The following is a 9,522-nucleotide window of genomic DNA, read 5'->3' on the forward strand; positions in this document are numbered from 1 at the left end:
TTTTGCAATGATGTCGAGATACAGAAAACAATACAATTAAAACAATCAAAACACAGTAATTAATAAAAACATTTACAAGCTGTCCCTGTGATTGACTGGCGACCAGTCCCAGGTGCACCCCGCCCTTCGCCCAATGACAGCTGGGATAGGCTCCAGCCCCCCCCGCGACCCAGAACAGGATAAGCTGTATACATAATGGATGGATGGATGGATGGATTTACAAGCTGAGGTGAAGTTGTTTGAGATAAACGCCTTAATTTGTCAGTGTCAATCCTGAGAGTGTGTTGTAAGTGATTCCACATGTTTGGAGCACAAAAACTAAAGGCGGATTGTCCAAGTTCAGAGTAAACGCGAGGGATTTGAAGCATGAGACAGTCATTAGGGCGAGTTTTGTAGGTTCCAGTATTCCAGTTCAGCACGGGTGATATGTAGGGCGGTGAATGTCCCATAAGGGATTTATAGAGGAAAAGATACAAGTGCTTATCACGTCTCTGTGTTAGAGAAGACCAGCCAATTTTGTTATTCAGAATACAATGCTGGGTGTTGTAGGGATCTCCAGTTATGAATCTAAAAGCAGAGTGATAAACTGAGTCCAGGGGTTTGAGAGTGGAAGCAGCAGCATGTCTGTAGAGTATATCACCAGTCACTAATAGAGTCATCATGATGAAAATCCTAATCAACAACATCCTCAATGTCATTATTAGCAATAGCATCACTATCATTAAGTTTGGAGGTGTTCATGAAAGAGTTGGGTCTTTAGCTTCTTCTTAAAGGTGACAGGGACTCTGCAGACTGAATGGAGTTTGGTAGCTCGTTCCACCACCGGGGACTACTGAGGAGAAGAGTCTAGTTAGCGACTTAGGGCCCTGTTGTGATGGAAGTACCAGGCGCCTTTCATTGGCAGAGCGTAGTGGGTGGGAGGGAGTGTAGACCTGGATGAGGGTGTTCAGGTAGGCAGGAGCTGTGATGTGCCGTTTTGGGTTGGTTGAAGACCAGCCGCTCTGCTGCGTTCTGGATCATCTGCAGAGGTTTGAATGTGCATGCAGGAAGGCCTGCCAGTAGGGAGCTGCAGTAGGCAATGCGTGATATCACGAGAGCCTGTACCAGCAGTTATGTTGCATGCTCTGAAAGCTGATCTTCCTGATGTTGTGCAGAGCAAATCGACATGACCGCGCAATCGAGGCCACATGAACCTTTAATTATGACGCCCCGGTTCAGGGCAGACTTCTTGGGTGTGAGTTCAGTTTGTCCAAGCTGGACAAATACTTGAATACTTGTTGCATTTCATAAACAAGGTCATCCACAAACAGTCTAATGATGTTGCCTCAGGAACACTTTGTGGATGAAACAGTCATGGATAGACTCAGTGGCTCTGTTCTTCATGGCAGCATAAGGGGGAAGTTTTCCGGTTCTGCTGTAGGCAGTTTGGGACCACAGTGACGAAGGGTTTCTTCCTCTCTGCGTTGCTAGGGAACGCTGCTTTACATCACAATATAGGTGTTTGTCCTTTACTATGAATAGTGTGCTTTGGCATTTATATGAGGAAGTCATTTAGCAACTCATGTACATATCAGATGTTGCCCAGTCCAACTGGGGGGGGCTGGCCACACTGCTGTGCACACAGTTAATGTCTAGTCATTTTCCTTCACTTAAGTTACCGTTTTTGTCTCGTTCTTTCATGTTGTCTTGTCATTTCCTGTTTTATTTTGAAAGTAACCCTGTCTCCCACTTGTTTCAGATAACTTTACTTCATGCTCCTGTGTTCCCCACGTCTGGTGATTGTCTGGCCCCTCCCCCAATCGTTTTTACCTGTGATTCGCTTCCTCATGTTCGAATAGTGCCGTCTCCCTTTGTCCTGTGCCAGTTCGTACTTATCTCTATGTCAGTCGTCCCAGCCTTTTCCCGAATCCATGTTCCTTGTTCCTGTTCCAAGCTAAGTCTGTGAGAGTTATTGTCAAGACTGTATATTTTTGTATGCTTGCGATTTTTGTCAGCTTAGAGATTCTCTTTGTTTCTTTACTTAGTCAGGTTTTCCTCTTTGAGTGATTTTCAGTTCTTGGTATGATTGAGGTCTATTGTTTTCTAGATTAGGGTTTCTCTGTTAGGAGTGATTTTCGGTTTAGTAGTAGTCAGGTTTGTAGCCACGGTAAGGTCAGGTAATTATTATATATTCATTGACTTTTGTATGTTGTGAATTAATTGTAAATACATATTTTATATTTGCATTGATAATTTGTCTGTTGTCGTGCATTTTGGTTCCTCTCCTGTCAAGGCAGATGATACAAATTCCACATTGTAGCAGAGTTAGGCTCTGTTAGCTTCTGTATTTAATGTGTTTTCCAGACGGAACTTTATTGTTGGCATTTCCAAATGTCTCTTGTGTAAATGTCTGCAAGGAGTGAAGGTCAGAGACTAGACTTCAAATATCAACTCTCTTCACATCATCATCTTTAACCACATAATACTTTCAAAACCTATTTCTGTTAATATTTGGACTAGGCACCTAAAACTGCATATAAAGGCTCTCATCCTTCTGTCTTGGTGCAAATTGTGCAACACATCCTCCGTAATAGCCGTGTCCAACCTGGAGTAGGACTAGGAACATTCTCCCCGGCTGCATCCTAATGGCAGATTAAAACACCACGGGCCTAATTGTTACTAATTGACACATCCAATTACTCCTCCTAGATAAACAAGCTTCTCATTAGCGCGATAATTGGGCAGATAATGAAATCCTTGTTTTTGGATGACTTCTCAATGTCATAAATGATCAAAGGGAAGGGACATATCAAGATAAAATACAATAATAAAACAAATAGGAAGCAGGGACATCACTGAACAAAGGGCGCATGAGGAAAATGTCTTGACTCTGTAAGGGACTTTTATTTTGAAGGAGGGGTTTGTGTGCCGTGCATGCAGAGCTCTGTGAACTGTTGGAGCTTACTCACACTGGAATCCATCTTTACCTTATCGACTTTGCTGCTTTGTCAATAGACTGTCCAAGATTTTAGATGATATAACACGCCCCTGCACTAGTTCTACTTCTGACATAAATAAAGAAAAGTTTACAGTCATATCAGCAAGTTTTTGTGTTTGCTTGTTTGGTTTTTGGTGCAAATACGACCTGATGGCTGGATATGTGACTTAGACAGGTAGTATGCCACAACCAATCTTCCACTGTTAAAAAAGTCTTACTCTGTGTTTTGTTCTTATTAATTATCTTTAGTGTATACTTACAAATAGCAATCTGTAAGGCTAAGCAAGGTGACCCATGCGTCCCTCTCCCCAGCAACGTTTTGCTGCTCCTCCTGGGGGTTTCTGAGGCATTCCCAGGCCAGACAGGATATATAATCCATCCATCGAACTCTGGATCTGCCCCGGGGTCTCCCCCCAGTTGGATGTGCCCGGAAAAACTCCAAAGGGAGGCGCCCAGGAGGCGTCCTAATCAGATGCCTGAACCATCTCAACTGGCTCCTTTCAATCTACCCCTGTGAAAAGGCAGAAACATGATACAGCTACCGTGGCCAGATCAGGGAGAGCAGGGCTACCCCCTGGAGCCAGACCTGGGGGAGATGCTCAACGGCGAGCGTCTGGTGGCTGCGCTCTCATCTCATCTTTGGCTGAGCTCAGCCAAAGAAGTAAGGTAGAACCGCCACCTTGTGGGTCCACCACCAACAGGGAAGGCATAGGGGTCGGGTGCATTGTAAACCAGATGGCAGACATAGGCCGGGGCCTTGGCATGCTGATCCCAGGCAGCGTAGACAAAAGAAAAACAGTCCTGGAAAAAAAAAAACCAATGAGGATCTGGTTGTTTTTAATGCTTTAATTTGTGTGAATGTGTGTACTTCTCTGTGGTGTTAATAGGATTGATTTCAGTTTGTTTTTCCCAGCTGACCCTCTTCATTAATCTTCCATTTAGGAAGAAATTGATTTTAGTTGGACCTTACTTGTGTCTTTGCTTCTAGTAGAGTCTTTGGAGCCTTTTTGTCTTGATGCTTACAGCTCACCGACCAGTGCATTAGGAGATGTGGACTCACTCAGGGGAAATTTGCGGCATACGTATGTAAGAGATAACAACAGTCAGGATTTACCTGAACCATGCTTTCTATACATTCCCTTTTTATTGTCCAAAAGCACAAATTTCCTGAATAAGATGCACTTTAAGAATATATTTTTCACAACATTCACATTTGTATAAAGCTCTTAATCTGTAAGCTGAACCTCAAGAATATGTCAAAATCTGTTTTGCATCACATTTGCTTTATTAGCTTTGTGGTAAGACTGCTTGCATGGATTCTAAATTAGACTTGTGAGCTGAGTTTTAAAGATCCATCTCTGACCTGCATACCAGCCGCTTAATATTCAAGCTGATAACTGCATAGCATTGGTAGCAGTTGAATGTAGCTCCAAGACGGACTTAGGGCTTTTATTTTGGAAAAAATTGTGAAAATTCGATGAGAGCTGTGTGGTTTAGCATTTAGCACACACTGTGTGTTCCTCAGGGGTGATCCATTGTAACTGTGCAGCAACTCAATGCAAAATAATCACAGAGGCCGAACATTTGCCTCCACGGATTAAATACAATAAATCACCCGAGGAGACTTTTTTTTTTTTGCTCTTGTCGTATGGTTATTATTGTGGTTATTGTTTCATAATGCTTCTGTCTGATTGGTCAGTGAGCTTTAGGCAAACAGGATTTCAATGTATATTATTATTCCATAACTGTGCTTGCAATCCTGTGGCTCCTTCAGGATTTCTCTGAGCTAAAGGATGCAGCAGGCTGCGATCGATTCTTTGTCTTTTCCTCCAAGTTAGCGAAGCATGAAAAAATGCATATATATAAAACATTATTGTACGGCCCCTGGGGATGTAAAAGTGTGCACAGCCTGTCTTGAAGCAAATGCTGGTGGCTGCATTATAAAGTATGGATTAAACTCATTAATGGGGAAAATAGAGAGCATCTGGGGGACATATTACAACCCCTTTGTAGTTGGTATATTGGCTGTTTGTGGCAAATAAACAGTAAAATATCAGGCGTTGTCCAAATTTGGACGAAAAATCCCAAAAAAAAGGACACACTGAAGAAACACCAATTTAAAAACGGCATTTGTGCACCGGTTCTGCAGAGTAGCTCACAAAAGCAGAGCAGTTTGTGGTTATTTAATCTTCAAGACATGAAAAGAATGTGTGAATGCGTCTGATGTGCTGCAGTTGAGAAGCAGTTTGCTCGATGATGGAAACTGTGGTGTAAAGAGTCAGTTGGGGTGGGTTTTCCGCTGTGTGACTCACATCACAAATGCACCAATTTTCCCATTTGGGTGTGAGTATTGTGTGGGTCGGCCTATTTGTACGGCCACCTCCACCACCGCCACGAATCCCTCCCTCCAGCCTGAGTCTTACTCACCCTTTGATGACTAATATATGAGATCTGCACATTTATAATGCAGCAGAGGACATGGACAGAGAAAAATCACACAATGAAAGATAAGAGATGTTGATGTCTCGTGACGTGATGTTTCAAAAAGCACTTTTTACAAACTCCCACAGAAACATGATTACAGAAATGTCCCACAAAGAAAGGTTCGCATGTTTTATTTATAGAAAAGGGTTAAACTACTGCTGATATGAAGGCTGACTGAATGCATTTTTTATCTTATTGAAGCAGCATGTGAACCAGCACCCACCTCATTTCTATCAATGGGTTCTTTCAGTGGCACTAAACTATTTCTACAGCTTCTTATCTGTGCTTTAGGCAGAGACATCAGGGGAAATGAGCTGCAAATTTAGAAACTACGCACATTCAGGAACGCATACAGTACTCCAAAACATGGACAACAACTAAAATGGTTCCATGCATTATCTATACTGCTATCCTGTTCAGGTTGCCTATCAGAGCTGTCATTGGGCGAGAGATGGGGCGCACCCTGGACTGATCGCCAGTCAACCACAGGGCTGACACGCAGGCCTTGTTCGCATTTGGTGTTACGCATCTGTCCTGGGTGATCCGATCACAAGTGGACAGGTCTAAGCCTGCTGTTAACGAGCCCCTGGAATGTGTCTCCAGTGACCACTTGTGATCGGATCTCACTTTCCCGCTCTGTATGCAAATAAACACGGAGGCTCAGTCTCTTTCATATAGAGACAGACAACCTTTCATGCTCACACCTACGGGAAATTTAGCATCACCTATGAACCTTACGAGCACGTCTTTGGACTGTTGGAGGAAGCCGGAGTACCCAGAGGGAACCCACGCATGCACAGGGACAACATATTCTACAGCCAAACCAGGATTAGAACAAGGAACCTTGTAGCTGTGCACCACCATGCAGCTCATCTTACCTGAAATCTTATATGTTTTACACCTTGATGCAGAGACCACAAACTCGCTCCAGTACTGGAATTAACGTGTTATTATTCCTACTCTTATTGTGATTGCAGATGCACACATGAAATACAATGCTGTTATTGGCCGTATCTATTAGGCATCCATGTTTGTCCCTGCTGAGCAGTCCACTTCAAACACTTCCTGGTACTATAAAAACAATTCTCTCTCTCAGTGTTTGTTTACGGCGAGTCAACTCCTTCGCACACGTCCCTCTCTCTCTCGCTCTCTCTCTCGCTCTCGCTCTCGCTCTCGCTCTCTGTCTCACTTAAACATTTCATTTGTTTGATTGTTTCCTGTTAAGCCACAATCCGCCATGTTTGATGGTTCAGAGAGCAGAGACTATTCTCTTCCTGCATCTTTTGTGTTTGATTAGAAATCTGTGAAACATAACGTCGGTGTCTCTGAAAAACCTGTCAGTCTGCCAGCTCTTTAGATAACATCCTGTTGCTTCCAACCCATCTAACTGGAACATTTTTGTATACAAGGGATGCTGCTGATGTTACATGATTTTAATAAGCACCGCTTAAATATCAGCCTGGCCTGTGCAAATGTGTGAGCAAGTGTGTGCCCATGTGTGTGTTCCTTTGTGTGACCACAACTCTGCACTAAGCCGAGTCATCAGCGCTTAGTGTATATCAACCACTTAGCACATGATAGGTCGACCCCGAAAGGTCACAACACACCATGTTACCATGGTGAAAGCTTTGCTGGTAGAAAAATGAGCTGGGATCAGAGCTGCAGAGTGAACGTAATCTTTATGTGCAACCAAATAAACAAACACATACACACACACACACACACACACACACACACACACACACACACACACACACACACACACACAGGCATTGACGTCTGGGAAGGATATCGGAAAGAAGGAGGAGAGATAAGTTAAGATGAAGGAGGTGATGGAGGAGGGTGAGGGCAAGGTGAAGGCCCTGCTGGGGTCCTTGATTCATTCTTCACTTTTAGACTCACAGTGAGACATGCAGACACGTGCGCTTCATATCCACGTTTTTGATAGACTTTGGAAATATAAGTTCTTCCCCTAAATGCTCTTTTTTTTCCCTCCTCGTCGATGTTTAAAGCAACCATCAAACTGGATAACTACTAAAAATGCTTGTTGAGACAGACGCCCCTTTCACACATACACTGCACTCCTGAAAGCTTCCCAACACAGTCCGGGTGGGCTGCATGTGTGAACGCAAACAGACAAATTTTTCACCCCGACTGTATGCAGACTTTTTCCCGCCATCCACCTGGAAAAATGTCCCAAAGAAGTCAGGCTGAGCCGACATGTGAAGGCAGCAGCAAAAGTCAGCAACATTCATCGCGAACGCGTGGGCTGGTGATGACTTCTACATCATGTGACCGAGGCGAAACCAGAAAAGCGGCACATAACAGGACGATTAAAAACATCCGAGGTTGAAGAAGAAGGATCATTTATAAGACAACAGCAATGATGCCTGCAAATTGGCGCGATTGTTCACCAGTTGCGGGGATCGGCAAGGGACTCTGTCGTGTACAGAGGTGGACAGTGACAAAGTACATTTACTTGAGTACCATACTTAAGTACATTTTTTGAGTACTTTACTTGAGTATTATTTTTTGGGGAAACTTGACTCCACTACTTTTACTCGCTACTTTTGCTCTGAAGTCAGCTGATAAATTTTCTAAAATCCAGAAGACAATAAACTGTGTTCGTGTCGTTCAGCATGTGGTTTGTCTAGGTGGTGTTGCCGTACCTGTACTTCGCGCTTCTCAATGGTTGAACGTAGAGCAAACGTCACTCAGATCAGGCGGTTCATTTAGTGTTGGTAAGAATGGCTACGGCTGACCTTTTCCCTGATCATCAGGTGGTTCTGGTTGATCCTGTCATCGTTCCTATTGTTTTAGAGCTGCAAATTTGGAAATCTGTAGCATGTGCGTTTAAAAATGTAAGTAATGTTTTCTAAATAAACTTAACGTAGAAGAAATGTACACCCATGTATTCTTGACTGTGCTCATGCTTTCTGAAAATACAACGCTTTGAGATGTCTTTAAAAAAGTAGTTTGAATACTTGAATACTACAGTACTTTTACTCAAGTAATAATTTGACTGAGCAACTATTGGAGTAATATTTGACAAGGAGTATCTATACTTTGACTCAAGTAATGAATTTGTGTACTTTGTCCAACACTGATCATGTATGACCAAATGAGTTACGCTACACTTTGACTTCTGCAACGCACTTTATACTGTCAGTCTCATGAGACGCCGGGGGAGATTCAGGGGCTGACTGTCTTGAAATTTTCTGGAAATTGTCAGGAGTGCTTGTGTGAAAGGGGCGAGAGACACAAAGACAGAGACTTGTTGCAATCAACGTGCATGCTGTTGTCATGGTTACAATTTACTGCTTCGGTTTTTTAGGGCCCAATCCTTGATCCAATCATACATGAAAGCTAGTCCAACCGCAGGATAAGAGAAGAGGATCTGCGTGTCAACTGTTCATTTTTTAGATTCATTTTAAATCCCGGCCACGCACGCATTCAAACTGTGTCGATTTTACACAGCTGTCTTTACTTCACATGACTCTTCTTGTTTCTTTGCAGGTAATTGAGAAGAAGTTATTCCGTAACTCAGCTTGTCAAATCCTTACACGAGCTTCTGCTCTCCTTCCTGAATCTGGATCACAATCAATAATTTCACATTACCTGGAGGCGATTCCCTTTGTTCATGTCATCTTCAGGAGAAGAGGCGAACTGTGTTGTATCAATATACGAGCTCACACAGGAAATACTTTATCTTCCGCCAACATTTCCATCCACATGTGTAAAACATGACGGACATGCGTTTGCCAAAAGGAGTTGCCGTGCACTTGATTTGACTTTCACTCCTTAGAAGAATTATTTTTAACCGCACACCAGCTCTCCTTCCCATCAAATATGTAAAACGGGGCATCAGCGCCCAGAGGGTGCGCTCTCTAACAAACGTCTTTTTTTTTGTGTGGTAGGTGTTTTATAAGCATCATCTTTTTTTAGATGCAGTGGCTGTGAGACCTCCATAATCCATTTACATTGAACTGAGGATTTGTTACCTGATCCTGTTTCACTCTCGCTCTCTTGCATAAAAGAACAAGAGAGTGGGATCTCTCTCT

This window comes from Semicossyphus pulcher, unplaced genomic scaffold (assembly GCF_022749685.1).
Source record: "Semicossyphus pulcher isolate SPU_LCO1_2020_fin unplaced genomic scaffold, fSemPul1.0.p SCAF_10, whole genome shotgun sequence".
NCBI classification, from domain to species: Eukaryota; Metazoa; Chordata; class Actinopteri; order Labriformes; family Labridae; genus Semicossyphus; species Semicossyphus pulcher.